Source organism: Tasmannia lanceolata, unplaced genomic scaffold, assembly GCF_043159265.1.
Source record: "Tasmannia lanceolata isolate RefF3 unplaced genomic scaffold, GAP_Taslan_0.1 ptg000011l, whole genome shotgun sequence".
Taxonomy (NCBI): domain Eukaryota; kingdom Viridiplantae; phylum Streptophyta; class Magnoliopsida; order Canellales; family Winteraceae; genus Tasmannia; species Tasmannia lanceolata.
In genome coordinates, this window is record NW_027518688.1 from 18,907,287 (window position 1) to 18,923,279 (window position 15,993).

At 44.4% G+C, this 15,993-nt stretch overlaps 1 long non-coding RNA gene across 1 annotated transcript; it reads left to right on the forward strand.

Moving 5' to 3' along the window:
- The first annotated feature begins 9,236 nt into the window (after positions 1-9,236).
- On the forward strand, positions 9,237-15,993 carry LOC143886205 (uncharacterized). The gene is made up of 3 exons (XR_013253702.1): positions 9,237-9,544; positions 10,947-11,277; positions 15,847-15,993. It is a non-coding gene; the product is annotated as an uncharacterized LOC143886205 (long non-coding RNA).

The window sequence follows — 15,993 nt, forward strand, 5'->3', positions numbered from 1 at the left end:
CCACTTTTTTACCATCTCTCCCTAACATGTGGAGATGCCATGGTAATGAGATAAATAGTTAAATAATTATTAATGAGAACAAAAGAAATGGAATGTGAAGCAAAAGAATCTTAGTCATTCAATCTGCTCACTACTATGATTTCAAAGCTTTCAAATTCATGTTGGTTGTCTCTTCACTTCCCCTTCATGTCTTCGCTAGACAGCCCCCTCACATTAGTCTCTCATCTAGGCATCCCCTTCCAAACAAGCTTCCTTCCACTCTCCTCCTAAGAAGATTCGAGCTATGATGGAAGTTATAGTTCTACTTTTTTACCCAAATCCACCCATCTTCTAATAACATTTCACATGACCTAGAAATAGGGGCGGAGCTAGGAATTTGCTTGGGGGAGGGGGGCAAAAAAAATTTGTACAAAAAAGCAATTGATCACAAAAAATCTTATAAGAACAAATTCATGATCTAAAAGGAATGCTATTTTACATTGATAATTCATAAGTATCGTGCTAATTTTACGACTGATATGCTCTGAGAGATTTAATCTTGTCCATTGATCATTGTTAGGCCTAAAATCGGTAACAGATATGACAGTGACGTAAGAGCCGAGCTGGAGGACCCGAGAGACCGAGGTGAGGGAGCTGAGCCGTGCGTAAAGAGCACACGAGGTCAGAAGACAAACCCGGAGTGTTACTCCAGACAGGCCCTTCGACACTCAAGTCAGTATGAGCAGGAGTGCAGAGCTAGTTTTTAGAGTGGTGGGTAAGAAGTTATTACCCTGTTTATGAGCTTTGGAAGCCCTTTTATAGAGGAAAAACGGGGGTAGTTGAGGAGTTATTACTCCAGGACAGGTGTCGGTCAGCGATAGGTTCGAGCTCACCTACTCTGCTGTAATTACCAAACTACCCCTGCTGACGCGGGGTCTGCGATGGGCCATCCTTGGGCCACGTGTCGACAGCTAATAGGCTGCTGTCTTATACCCCATCAGTTGCCCCCCCAGTTCTCCAAGTCATTATGATGACTTGGGGAAGTGTGGTGAGTTATATCTCTGATCGGTGGGAGTCTGCCCGGCCTGGGAATCAGTCCGAAAATTTGTCAGTCCGGCCTGGTAATCAGTCCGGAAATTTGTCAGTCCGGCCTGTGAGTCAGTCCGGAAATTTGTCAGTCTGGCCTGGGAATCAGTCCGGAAATTTGTCAGTCCGGCCTGGGAATCAGTCCGGAAATTCGTCAGTCCGGCCTGTGAGTCAGTCCGGAAATTTGTCAGTCCGGCCTGTGAGTCAGTCCAAAAATTTGTCAGTCCGACCTGGTAATCAGTTCGGAAATTTGTCAGTCCGGCCTGTGAGTCAGTCCGGAAATTTGTCAGTTCGGCCTGGGAATTAGTCCGAAAATTTGTCAGTCCGGCCTGGGAATCAGTCCGGAAATTCGTTAGTCCGGCCTGTGAGTCAGTCCGAAAATTTGTCAGTCCGGCCTGTGAGTCAGTCCGGAAATTTGTCAGTTCGGCCTGTGAGCCAGTCCTGAAATTTGTCAGTCCGGCCTGTGAGTCAGTCCGGAAATTTGTCAGTCCGGCCTGTTAGCCAGTCCTGAAATTTGTCAGTCCGGCCTGGGAATCAATCCGGAAATTCGTCAATCCGGCCTGTGAGTCAATCCGGCTTGGGCCGGACTGTTTTTTGTCGTCTAGCGAGACGCGTCATATCCAGTTCGGCTTGGGCCGGACTGATTTTTGTCTTCTAGCGAGACGCGTCATATCCAGTCCGGCTTGGGCCGGACTATTTTTTGTCGTCTAGCGAGACGCGTCATATTCAGTCCGGCTTGGGCCGGACTGATTTTTGTCGTGTAGCGAGACGTGTCATATTCAGTGCGGCCAAGCCATCAGTCCGGCCTGGAAATGAGTCCGGAAATTCAGTTCGGAAATGAGTCCGGAAATTCGTCAGTCCGGCTTGGGCCGGGCTGACTTTTGTCGTTTAGCGAGACGCGTCATATCCAGTCCGACTTGGGCCGGACTGACTTTTGTCGTTTAGCGAGACGCGTCACATCCAGTGCGGTCTGGAAAATCAGTGCGGCCAAGCCGTCAGTCCGGCCTGGAAAGTCAGTGCGGCCAAGCCGTCAGTCCGGCCTGGAAAATCAGTGCGGCCAAGCCGTCAGTCCGGCCTGGAAAATCAGTCCGGCCGGAAAAGTCAGTGCGGCTCGAGATGACCTGAATTTTGTCCTGTAGCGCTTTGCGCTATATCCAGTTCGGCTTGAGATGAACTGAATTTTGTCCTGTAGCGCTTTGCGCTACATCCAGTTCAGCTTGAGATGGACTGAATTTTGTCCTGTAGCGCTTTGCGCTATATCCAGTTCGGCTTGAGATGGACTGAATTTTGTCCTGTAGCGCTTGGCACTATATCCAGTTCGGCTTGAGATGGACTGAATTTTGTCCTGTAGCGCTTCGCGCTATATCCAGTTCGGCTTGAGATGGACTGAATTTTGTCCTGTAGCGCTTTGCGGTATATCCAGTTCGGCTTGAGATGGACTGAATATAACGCAATCTGCTAAAAGACGAAATTGAATTTTGTCTTGTAGCGAATCACACCGAGTCCTGGTCGGCTTGAGATGAACTGATTTTTGTCCTGTAGCGCTTTGCGCTATATCCAGTTCGACTTGAGATGGACTGAATTTTGTCCTGTAGCGCTTTGCGCTATATCCAGTTCGGCTTGAGATGGACTGAATATAGCGCAATCTGCTAAAAGACGAAATTGAATTTTGTCCTGTAGCGAATCACACCAAGTCCTGGTCGGCTTGAGATGAACTGATTTTTGTCCTGTAACGCATTGCGCTATATCCAGTTCGGCTTGAGATGAGCTGAATTTTATCCTGTAGCGCTTTGCGCTATATCCAGTTCAGAATTTGTCAGTCCAGCTTGAGAATCAGTCCGGAATTTGTCAGTCCGGAATTTGTCAGTCCGGCCTGGGAGTCAGTCCGAAATTTGTCAGTCCGGCTTGAGAATCAGTCAGGAATTTATCAGTCCGGCCTGGGAGTCAGTCCGGAAGTTGTCAGTCCGGCTTGAGAATTAGTCCGGAATTTGTCAGTCCGGCTTGAGAATCAATCCGGCCTGGGAGTCAGTCCGGCTTGGGCCGGACTGATTTTTGTCGTCTAGCAAGACGCGTCATATCCAGTCCGGCTGGAGATGTTCTGAACGGCTTAGGATGACCAAGTTTTATTGAACTTGGGTTTTTGCAAGGGTTTGGTTTTCTGCCCGGGCCCGTTCCTGACTAGGAGTGCGCTCTCGGTCTTTGTGGAGACGAGCTGTGGCGAACCAAGCAGCAAGTACTCGAGTTTTAGCGAACTGGGTTTCCAAGCGGCGAGTTCCCAAGTTATAGCGAACTGGGTTTCCCGAGGAGCTTTGGTTTTTGCATCCGGACTGGTTCCGAACCAAGAGTGTGCTCCCGGTCTTTGCGGAGACGAGCCGTGGCGAACCAAGCGTCGAGTACCCTAGTTTTAGTGAACTGGGTTTCCGATGAGCTTTGGTTTTTGCATCCGGACTGGTTCCGGACCAGGAGTGCGCTTCCGGTCTTTGCGGAGACGAGCCGTGGCAAACCAAGCGTCGAGTACCCTAGTTTTAGTTAACTGGATTTCCAATTTGATGAGTACCTAAGTTTTAGCGAACTGGATTTCCGAGGAGCTTTGGTTTTTGCATCCGGACTAGTTCCGGACCAGGAGTGCGCTCCCGATCTTTGCGGAGACGAGCCGTGGCGAACCAAGCGTCGAGTACCCTAGTTTTAGTGAACTGGATTTCCAATTTGATGAGTACCCAAGTTTTAGCGAACTGGGTTTCCGAGGAGCTTTGGTTTTTGCATCCGGACTAGTTCCAGACCAGGAGTGCGCTCCCGGTCTTTGAGGAGACGAGCCGTGGCGAACCAAGCGTCGAGTACCCTAGTTTTAGTGAATTGAGTTTCCAATTTGATGACTACCCAAGTTTTAGCGAACTGGGTTTCCGAGGAGCTTTGGTTTTTGCATCCAGACTGGTTCCGGACCAGGAGTGCGCTCCCGGTCTTTGCGGAGACGAGCGGTGGCGAACCAAGCGTCGAGTACCCTAGTTTTAGTGAACTGGGTTTCCAATTTGATGAGTACCCAAGTTTTAGCGAACTGGGTTTCCGAGGAGCTTTGGTTTTTGCCTCCGGACTGGTTCCGGACCAGGAGTACGCTCCCGGTCTTTGCGGAGACGAGCCGTGGCGAACCAAGCGTCGAGTACCCTAGTTTTAGTAAGCTGGGTTTCCAATTTGATGAGTACCCAAGTTTTAGCGAACTGGGTTTCCAAGTAATGAGTACGAAGAGATTTGCAAAAGAGCTTGTCATTCACATTCAGCAGATATTTACAAAGTCACTTCCACGCCGGGTGGTCTACTACTGATAGTATTTTCTGAGGTCTTCGGCGGGTTCAGTCACCTGTGCTTCGTCTCTCAGATCAAGTAGTTCAATCGGTAAGGATTCCGATGCATCTTTGCCTTTTGAGTGCCATGGCATAGCACTCCCTGGACTATGGTTGATCTCCTCTGACCTCACCCACACCGTTTGGCGTTATGAACTTCATTTTTTGGTGATACGCTGAAGCGACTGCGTGGATTAAGTTCTGCCCGGGTCGTCCCAAGATAGCGTTATAGACCGAAGTGGCCCTCACTACCTGGAAGTTGACCATGGCGAAAGCTTAGCAGGGCGGCTCTCCGACGAGGACTGGGAGTTCAATCTGCCCTTCCATTTTCACGACTTCCCCCGAGAAACCGAACATATCGGAGTTCGCCGGCCTTAAGCGGTCGTCACCTATCATCATTCTCTCGAAAGCATGATAGTACAAATTATCGGCCGAACTCCCATTATCGACCAGGATTTTCTTCAACTCCCAGTTTACGACGAGCATGGTTATGACCAGTGCGTCGTCGTGTGGCAGCATCAGGTTGTCGAGATCCGCGTCTGAAAAGGAGATCTCATTCTCCGTCCTCATCTTCTTACTGCATGTGTGCACGGCGTTGACTCGGCGTGCGTATGCTTTTCGAGCAGCAGACGATGTGCCCCCAGCGGCTGGTCCGCCCATAATTGTGCCTATGACTCCCCTTGGTCGGGAATTGTGTGCCTCTGGTTGTGGACTGGATGAAGGAGATTGGTTTTTAGTAAGGGGCGGCTGCGACCGTCGAGGGCTGCGGCCCTGAGGACTCTTCTCTCTACGCTCCGGTCTGCGGTCGTCACTTCAGACATACCTTTTCAAGTAGCCCCAGCCAATCAGCAGCTCGATTTCTTCCTTGAGCTGCCAGCATTCGTCCGTGTCGTGACCATGGTCCCTATGGAACCGACAGTACTTTGATTGGTCTCTCTTATTTCCCTTGGAGATCATTCTGGTTGGCCATCTTACGAATTCTTCTCCCTCGATTGCGGCCAGTATGCTTCTCCTGGAGGTGTTGAGAGGGGTAAAGGTCTCCTCCCTCCTCTGGGGGGACTTTTCTCTTCTGACGGCCTTGTCATCCCTACGCTGTTTAGTAGGGTTCTTGTCTTCAGAGGTTCTCCTCCGATTTGAGTCTAGGGCCGCCAACGTCTCTTCTACTGATATATATTCCTCTGTCCCGGCCATTAGATCTGCTAGTGAGTGCGGGTTCCGGCGGGCTACTGCTTGGCGGAAATCGTTAGATCTAGCACCTGCGAGGAGAGCGTTCATGGCAGCTGAGGGATCTAGGCTTGGCACTTGGAGTGCCTCCCTGTTGAAGCGGCTGACGAAGGCTTTCAGAGGTTCATTATCCTCCTGCCGCAAGGCCATCAAGGATGCTGTTGTTTTCCTTGGCCTACGGCTGCTGATGAAGTGGCGGACCAGATCTTCCCCAAAGTCATCAAAGTTGCTGATGGAGTTCGGTCTGATCCTTGAGTACCAGTCCCTGGCCGCACCAGTCAGTGTGGTCGGGAATGCTCTGCAGAGGAAGCCGTCTGACGCGCCGTGGAGGAGCATAATTGTCTTGAACGTCTCCAAGTGGTCCACAGGGTCAGAGGTCCCATCGTACTGCGGGGTTGTTGGCATTTTAAATCCTCTGGGTGCTGGGGCACCCATGACGTCGCCGGTGACTGGCATTCTGCTTGAGAACGCCCTGGAAGCGGGCCGGCTCTGATCCTTTGCCAGCCCTTCTATTCGGTGGCCCATCTCTTCCATCCTCCGTAGCATCGGATCAGCTCTACGGTCTGGTCGGTCCAGTGACCTGTTTCTCTCCACGGATTGGCTCGCCGCGGATCCAGACTGGCTTTCCGGACTCCTACGATGAGGCTGGAGTTTTTCCTGCGGCGCGCGGTCCTCTTGGGCTCGATGCTTTCGTGCAGAGCGAGACCGTGATCTCCGGCGGTGGTGAGGCTCTGTGTGGGCGTGCCGGGCTCTGGAGTGCTGGACTTGTCTTGTGGAGTGGTGAGTTCGGTCCTCACCATGGCGCGCTGACTCTCCCCTGTGGATATTTGACCTTTCCTGGACAGGTCGTGAAGCTTCTGGAGGGGGTTGGGGAGGCGCTTGGATCAGCTGCTAGTACTGACCGACGAGAGCGGTCATCTGCTGAAAAAGAGCTTGAACTTGATCCGGAGTAAGAGTAGGATTGAGGTGGTCTGAACGAGCCGGACTTAGTTCGGCCGTAGCAGAAGGAGCCACCACCTGTGAGGCGATTCGCTCCCTACGAGTCCTGCGCGGTAGCACGGCTCAGGTAGTCCGTGCGGTTGGCACCCGCGCACTCTTGCGCCCTGCCATTTTTGTGAAGTGATTGGAACAACCTTTAGTTCGGGGTCCCACGAATGGCGCCAATCTGTTAGGCCTAAAATCGGTAACAGATATGACAGTGACGTAAGAGCCGAGCTGGAGGACCCGAGAGACCGAGGTGAGGGAGCTGAGCCCTGCGTAAAGAGCAAACGAGGTCAGAAGACCAACCCGGAGTGTTACTCCGGACAGGCCCTTCGACACTCAAGTCAGTATGAGCAGGAGTGCAGAGCTAGTTTTTAGAGTGGTGGGTAAGAAGTTATTACCCTGTTTATGAGCTTTGGAAGCCCTTTTATAAAGGAAAAACGGGGGTAGTTGAGGAGTTATTACTCCAGGACAGGTGTCGGCCAGTGATAGGTTCGAGCTCACCTACTCTGCTGTAATTACCAAACTACCCCTGTTGACGCGGGGTCTGCGGTGGGCCATCCTTGGGCCACGTGTCGACAGCTAATAGGCTGCCGTTTTATACCCCATCAATCATTAATGTGATCAACGGTTAAAGTCCATCAAGAGACAATCATCGAAGTAAGGAGGGCCAAACAACAGTAGAAAGACTTGTGTTCGCCAATCTGATCATCAAACTCGATCATGTCCATGAGAAAATATGTACAAGCATCATTTAACAACTCACTAAAATAATGGCTAACTGGTTTAATTCTATTAAGAGCTTACACCTCGTCACCTTAAACAAATTAGATTCAGCAAACCAATTTAGTCCATAGTTATTGAATTAACGTTGCATCATTACAAACCACAAAATAATTAGATTTAACAAACTAGAGAAATTAGTCCACTATCTATTAGTTCATCTGGTATACATGAGTGTTACATACCTTGAGAGTTGACTTGGACTTAAGACTTAAAAGAAGAGAAATCAATACTCATAAACAACTTAAGATTTCAATTTAGTAATTTGTATGCAATTGCGCCCCCCCCCCCCCGGGATCCGTCCTTGCCTATAAACCATCAACCTTTTTTTATAGGTCCTCCATCATCTTTTCAAAAAAGAATTTAAGTAGAAATCCCACAACCTCGTTTTTAAGTTCTATCCAAAATGTATATGAATTCTCAGAACTAGGGCTGCAACTTGGGTCTGGTTTTACCCGACCCGAAAATAGCTTGGGTTGGGTTCATGTTTCTCGGGTTTCGGGTCGAGCCGGGTCTACGATCCAAAAGCCTGCATGAATCTCGGGTCGAGCCGGGTTTGAAGGGGCCCAACCCGAGTTAATTAAGTTATAGTACGTATTTTTTTTCTCTAAAACTTTGTTACTTTAAAAGTGAAAACTTAAAAGTAAAACTCACGCACGCACGCAATTACAAGGACTCTTTCCATCTTTTGTTCGTTTCCCCCCTTTAGCTCTAGGGTTTCAAGTTTCAACTAAATAGTTAATGCACTAAATAGTTTGTTGTTTATCTCATATGAGTATAATCATTTTCATTTGGTAATGCATCAATTTATTCTCTTTGGACTAGTTATTAGTTAATGCACTATAGAGTTTGCCATGCTTGAGTTTTTCTACTTCAATGAGTTGATTTGCCTTGCCTTCCTTAAAAAATTGCGTCAACGTAAAAAAACCTGACCCAGCCCGACCCTACCCGATATTTATCATGGGTAGGGCTGGGTTTGGGAATCGTGGGTTTTGGGTTTTCAGGAAAAAAACCCGACCCGAGATATTTCTCGGGTAGGGTTGGGTTCTTCAAAACCCGACCTGCCGGACCCGAGTTGCAGCCCTACTCAGAACCCATGTTTGTAAAATCATAGTAAGATATCTGAACCGCCCCCTACCGGTGTTTTAACCGTAGTATTTGTCTTAAATTTGAAATTTTAGTGGGGGAAGAACATCTTTATTCTTCCCTTCACTGCCCAAAAGTACCACTCAAAGTTTTAAGAACACTCTAAAGTTTTTAAGTCTCATATCTTATATTATTCTAAAAGATAAAATGTTAACCACTCTTCCCCGCAAATGTATTCGATAAGATAGAAATGTACGTGGCATTTTTTTATAAGAGGAATTAGACCTCAGCAGATCGGAGCATCCTATGGAGAAGATTTTCAAGGCACAGACTATTTTACTCCAGGGCCCAACAAATGAATGGTTTAGATCACCCAAACAATGCAAACGCCACTGTTTTTGTTGGGCTGCATGGGCCACAATGTACATAGGTTGTGCCCCAAAAATCATTTCCCTAGGATGATCCCAACGGTCCGACTGTAGAAATTTCCATAATGTAATTCCGATTTATAGCTGCAGAAGTTTAGCGTGTCTTTTATGTTGTAATTAGCCTATCTGAACCTTTTGGAAAGTGAAATAACGCTTTATAGCAGCACTTTATATAATAAAAGACAAGGCGAGTTAGTACAATTATTAAAAATATTGTGGTGATGATGTCATTTCCCTTTAAATATAACTTAGAAATTTAGGATAAGATTTGGTTGTAGGCCTGTCAATGGAAATGGATGGTTCTGATGGGCGGATGTTTTTGGATCGTAGGGAAGGGTTGATGATGTGCGTCAGCTGGAACAACAAGAGAAAAAAGCTAGCAACCAGAAGAGTGGAAAAACATAACTGAAGGACAACATATTTAGAATGGAAGACACGTGGCGGTGAGGGAATGATACCTGTAGACGAAAATACATCAACAAAGGAGACAGTTGGCGTCTTTTTTTGACTCATGTGCAAGGGCATATGAAAGGAGACAGCTGGCGTCTTTTTTTGACGCATGTGCAAGGGCATATGAGAAGCGGAAATGACGAAAAAGTAGTAGTGAAAAAGGACATACGTGGTAGTTTGACGGAAATTAAGGTGGGACGCATAAGGCAATAGAAGGAAAGAACGTGCCGAAAAATATAGGATTCTCACTTTTAGTATAGTTAGACCTGGCAAACGGGTAACCCGCGCAGGTACGGGTAAGAAATACCGGCACGGGTACGGGTAGCCTTTCATGAACCCGGAACCCACCCGGGCGGGTACGAGTATACCCACGGGTAACCCGGCAAATTTAAAGAAGAAATTATATATATTTACAAAAATAAATTATATGATGAATGGGTGTATGAACACATAAAGGTGGTACGATGGATGTACAAGCCTTGATATTTAATCCAACAGCAGCTTCTTAACAAGTCAGCTGCTGTTGGATAGAATATCAAGGATGGGATGATGAGTACATGTTTATACGCCCATTCATCATACAATTTTTCCTTTACTTTAATAAGTGTTTGTTTTGGTACAACCAAAGATACCAATCACATAGTCTGATTGCTTTGACTTGTTTTGTTGGTCCACCTACATAGTCTATTTTTTACTGTTTAGTGTTTAGGCCTTAAGAATAAAAAGTTGAAAACCGAATTGCGGGTAACCCGCGGGCACCAACGCCCTACCCAGACCCACCCGCGGGTGACGGGTACGGGCTGGGTGCGGGTTTTTTTTTCGCGAGTAATGAAATTGGTACCCGTACCCCTACGGGCCGGGTGTACCCGCGGGTACGGGTCCCATTTTGCCAGGTCTAAGTATCGTAAGGATTTATCTTTGGGCTTATTCGGGATGGGATATATTGGCCCCCTTTTCTTCCCCAGGTATTGATTTCACATGCATGCCTCCTTATACCCATTATAAAAAATAAAATGGGAAGTGATATATTGGCCCCCTTTTCTTCCCCAGGCCACACCTCTATAGTGTATTTATGACTAGTCTTTTTAAACTACAAGGGATTGGCCTGGGAAGAAAAGGGGGTGAATATATCATTCCCCATTGAAAATCACCTTTTTACCATTGATATATTCATAAGGATTTTAGGGCCAACGTGATGGCATGATCAAGAGTCAAGACAGTTTACACACAAATAAAAACATTTACAAATATCTTCAAGCTTTCACTGGGATAAAACATTAAATCCCCTTATTTCACGGACCTAGTTACACTCCTACTAAAGAAGAACCAATCCTCGTCCTCTTCTTCTCCCCTTACTACTAATAGACGAATTATTATTGAAGCTATCAAATCTCTTAGTCATCCAAACGCAGAACTTTTTTACTTACAATATCAAACGTTGATTATATATAAGCTTACATTCCATCTCCACTATGGTCAAATATCTAAATCTTCAGTCAATGGTGCGGGAATAGTATAATTCTTCATTATAATAGTATAAATATGACGATCTTCTACCACTTATTATTATTCCTGGTTTGGGTTTCCTTTGTAGGGACCCCAGTTGAGTCCACTCAGCTGAAGTGTGCATATGTGGTGTCTCTATATCTGGATCAGCTTGGAAACTAAAATCTCTCCCACGAAGTTGTCTACTTAACTCCAACAAGAAAGAAAAGAGAGGGAAAACACATGGGGCATAGAGAACTACAACCAATCTTCCAAATTTCCATACAGGGGAATTGTCAATAAAGAAGATACTGCAACAGTAGCAGCCAGAAGGCCTGCGTGGCCTGCAAGAAGAGCGGCCCTAACGAACTGAGGGAAACACGAAGAGGCAGCGGAAGCACAGAAGGAGACGAAGATAGAGACAGTGGCAAGATTCAATGGTAAGTGATGTTGCATAGCTTTATCTTGTGGAAGTGCAAGTAAGGCTGTTGCAAAGGAGAGGGAAAAAGCAAAGACTGCTTTGTTCATCCATCGCGCCTCCTCTATTGGGGTTTGGATGTGGGAGGTTGGACCCCTTCTCAAACTCATTCTCTTCTAACCTTTTTCTTTTACTATATGAAGGAAACCATGCACAAGCTATTTTATAGTTTCCCCCGGGGTAACTTATCACAGTTGGAAATCTATCTATGCTACTGCTAGTTATTTCCATGATATTTCCGACCTGTCCTACTTTTTGAGCAATCTACATCGGTCGGTAAAGCTGAAATAACTAAATAACCCATACTAATGGCTTAATTTTACAAACAAATTGCATCATGATTCGAGAGATGTACATTAAAAATTTACCCTAAAAAATGGATAGTTTGGTCATTTGATTAGAGTCCACCGACCTCTCCCCTCGAAAAAGTGTCTTTGTCTTATCTTCTTGCGTAACTCCTAGAAAGAAATGTCTTCAGCATCGCCGAAATCGATGAACTTTTTTCAACAGTGGGGTCAAAGCATGTATCGGCAAGGTCTCCCACCGTTCCCACCATTTAAGCTTTCGTATACAGCTATGTCCAAAAACCATCTAGGTTAATATCTATTAATTAAAACCTCTTAGGGCCTGTTCGTTTGGGATTATAAATAATAGATTATCAAATATAATCGATTAGGTATAAATGGGTATTTGGTTTGCTTATATTATAATCTCTTATAAGTTACAATCAAATTATTTGATTATAATGAAATATACATCCACTTATAATCACAAAATTTGGTGATTATAAACTGATTGGGCACGTTCGATTTACTAATTTCCGAGTCTTTTTTGGAAACTTACCCCCAAATATCTTCCAATATCACAGCTTTAACCCCAATAAAAGCATTCATTTTTTTTCCAAAACCCTAACTCCATCCCTGTATTCCTCTCTTCAAACTCTCGACGAACCTATTCTCTCTCTCGAGGAACCCTAATCAACGAATCCTATTCTCTCTGGACGAACACTAATGGAGGAATCCTAGCTCTTCTGATTTGCTTCAGACTTTCGAAGAAAACCTCTCTTCAAGCTCTCGACAAGACAAAGTTGCAAGAAGTTCAAGGTAAATACCCTCGAATTCATTACTCTCTGCCTTTGTCTACACCTTTTCTTTGATTCTCGAATCCTCCATTCCAAATTTCACTTGCACCGCTTTATACAAACCCTAACACAGTCTTCATTGCTCGATTCTCCTTTCAATTTTCTCAAAGTCTTTTAAGTATCTGGTTCTCTATATTTCTACTTCTCCAATTTCGTGCAATGTAAAATTTATTCTCGAATTGATTTCATACAAACTGTTGAACTGCTAATGAATTTAATACTAATGAATTTTCAGTAACTTTATGCTACAATATCTATTATTCTTTGTATAATTGATTTTCCCTATTGGCTTTGTACAAATAATATATATAGTCGTTCTTATTAATTGTTGAATTGAGTGTTACGTGCCTAGATGGGACCCAGTTGTGCTAGAATAAATTAGTTTAGATTTAGGAAAATGATAAATGCACCCCTTTTCGTCACTTGGGACACCCAGCAACAGTGTATCAATGACTGCATGGGGGCTGATGTACTTCACTTCAGAAGGACTCAACGGTTTTGATTGCCACGTACACTGCAGTTGGGTGTCCCATTTGATGAAAAAGGGTGCATTTATCATTTCCCTAGATTTATCAGTTGGTAGGATTTACTTTGTAGTTGTTTAGGATGTGTAGGAGTCTTAAAGATAAGGATTATCTCGATTAGGGATTTTCTACAAATAACTTATACATAGCCTTTCTTGGGGAATGAAGAAAATTGTTTCTGAAAGTGTCTTTTGTGCACTAAGGAGGATTGATCCTTCCCTCGAAGTGGATCAAGAGGCTGATCTTCCCTCTAAGAAGATCAAATCCGTTACGAACCGAATCAGGTTCATAACAAGTGGTATCAGAGTCGTCGATCTTGCGCCATGGTTGCACCTTCAGAGTTTTGGGAATCCATACATGAAGATCTACAGGAGATTAGGGCTTTGGTTTCGGAAATGATGGAAAGACAAAAAGGATTTGCGGAAGGCTTGAAAAAAATCAGCGTGACGATCGAGAAGCCCTGCACGATGAAAAAGAGACGATGAAATAGAAATAGAGGAGAGAGAGAGAGAGAGAGAGAGAGAAATCAGCCAAAAGAAAAGGCGAAAAAGCCGCAAAAGAAAGTTTGTCGCCGAAGAGTCTACCTCCATTGAAAAGAAAATGATCAATGCAGATGAACCCAACTAGTGTCAGGATTAGACTTTGTCACTCTGAGCCGGGTTGATTCTTTCGCCTTCTTCATGAAAATATTCTAAAGGATTCATTAGCCGACAAAGGCTTAGTTGAGTTGAGTTCTAACGGTTTGGTATAATGGCCCATCCACATGCACCTCCTTGGATGAAGGGTTTAGATCTTGTGCCCATCTAACACAACCATGGTATAATTTTGAATAGAGGGGAACCAAGTTTTTGGGTAGTGGCACTCTTCACTATTGCCTAAGAAATGAACGGTTTGGATCATAATCCTAAGTGGGCCACACAACACTTTGGTCAGAAATTCATAGGCCACAATGTAAATTGCTTAGCTTGTATCCCACAAGTCACCTCCGAAGGATGATCCTAGCCGTCTGATCTATAAAGGGATAAACTTATATTGATTGGAGGGTTAGGATCATCATACGGATATGTTTATTTCCCCAGAAAAGAGAATTAGGAGAGACAAAATATAGTTATTTACAAGGAAAAGAAACCAGAAATGAAGACATATTATCATAGAAATTATCGGAAAATTCCCCTCCGCATTGTAGTGAAGGGAAAAAAAAGGATGAAGTTAAATCCGTGATGGATGAAGCTTCAGAAATTGAAGAACGAGCTGCAATTCAAAATCCACAAAATAATTTCACCCTATAATTACATAAACTCACCCAAAAGTGTGTTCTATTTAGAAAAGGGTGACGATATTTTCACTTTCATTTCCCCAGCAGTACGCATTCGCCCTCCTGGTAACTTGATTTGACGTCAAAAAGTGTTAAAGTTGCACACTGTTAACGTTAGCAGGGGGTGAATCCGTACTGCAGGGGGAGTGAAAATATCATTGCCCAAAAAAATGGAAGAGATTAGCAATAATAAAAGGGAGATGAATTTTTCACCCCCTCTTAGGATCTCCCACCCACGGCCATTCGTTCGTCAACATCTAAATCATTCTAGAAAGACAAAATGTAGTAGCTTTGAATGCCACGATGAGATTGTTTTAAAAATGGGGCTGTCTCCACCATTGATGGTGACATACCGCAAGACAAAGAGAAGAAGAAAATGAGGAAGACGTAAAAAGACTTTTGGAAAATACGTCAGATCCGATTTTTTACCAATTGGTCCGCAATCTCCAACCTTGAGGACAAGGTTGATTTCAAGGCGGGTGGAATATTACGTGCCTAGATGGGACCCACTTGTGCTGGAATAAATTAGTTTAGATTTATCAGTTGGTAGGATATACTTTGTAGTTCTTTAGAATGTGTAGGAGTCTTAAAGATAAGGATTATCTGGATTAGGGATTTTCTACAAATAAGATGTACGTAGCCTTTCTTGGGGAATGGAGAAAATTGTTTCTGAAAGTGTCTTTGTGCACTAAGGAGGATTGATCCTTCCCTCGAAGTGGATCAAGAGGCTGATCTTCCCTCTAAGAAGATCAAATCCATTACGAACCGAATTGGGTTCGTAACATTGAGTGTGCAAGTTGTACAGATAAAATTTTCTTCACCCAATTTGGAGAGAAATGATATGGCTATGGCTTATTTAAAGAGATATCATCGTAAATTGAAGGTCCATCTAAATAAAAATGGAATAGAGTTAGTTCGAGTTATCTTCTTTTTTGTTGTGGGTAAACAAAGTAGAAAATTTCAGAAATATTTTCCTTTTTAAACTGTTACAATAAATTCCTGGAATCCAAATATGCCTTAGAAAATATTTTTTGTTTGGTGAATTTTAGGTTTGTTGGAGATGAAGATCCTTATCAATTTGGCTTAGAGCATTGTTTCCCTTCAAGCTAGATGGTGTTTTATTTAGTGTTATCTATTTATTAACTCAAAATTGTTCATTTATTCATGTTAAACTTGCTCATATTGGAATCTGATGTTGTACAGTGGTGGATGACAATACTCCCAATTGGTTCATGACTTGAATGCATTTTTGAAGTAATCTTATTGTCTATTTGATGTTGTGAGTTGGGTGATTTGTTTCTGACTCTGTTTTCAAATCCCGGATTTTGATTTCTCAAAAAAGGTATTTGCATTTCAATTTTAACCATTTATTGAGCTTCCTTTCTCGGTTTAGTATGCTATTTCTATTTAAACTTTGATATGATATTTTTTCATGGCTTGTGACATTTCTCTGCTCCTTGTGATGTGGCCAAATGAGTGTTCTCTAGATTTAATTAGTGGTTCTTAGATCCTCCTTTTTCGGTCCTCACGTAGATGCAGTAATTCCCGCAGATGAACAAATTCCATATTGTGGTAGGAAAGGGACTCCAACTCAAAATGTGATGGTAGCATGTTCGTTTGATATGAAGTTCACATGTCTGTTCAGGTTGTGAGGGATCAGCTAATGATTCTCCCATTTTAGTAGAAACTTTGAATGAT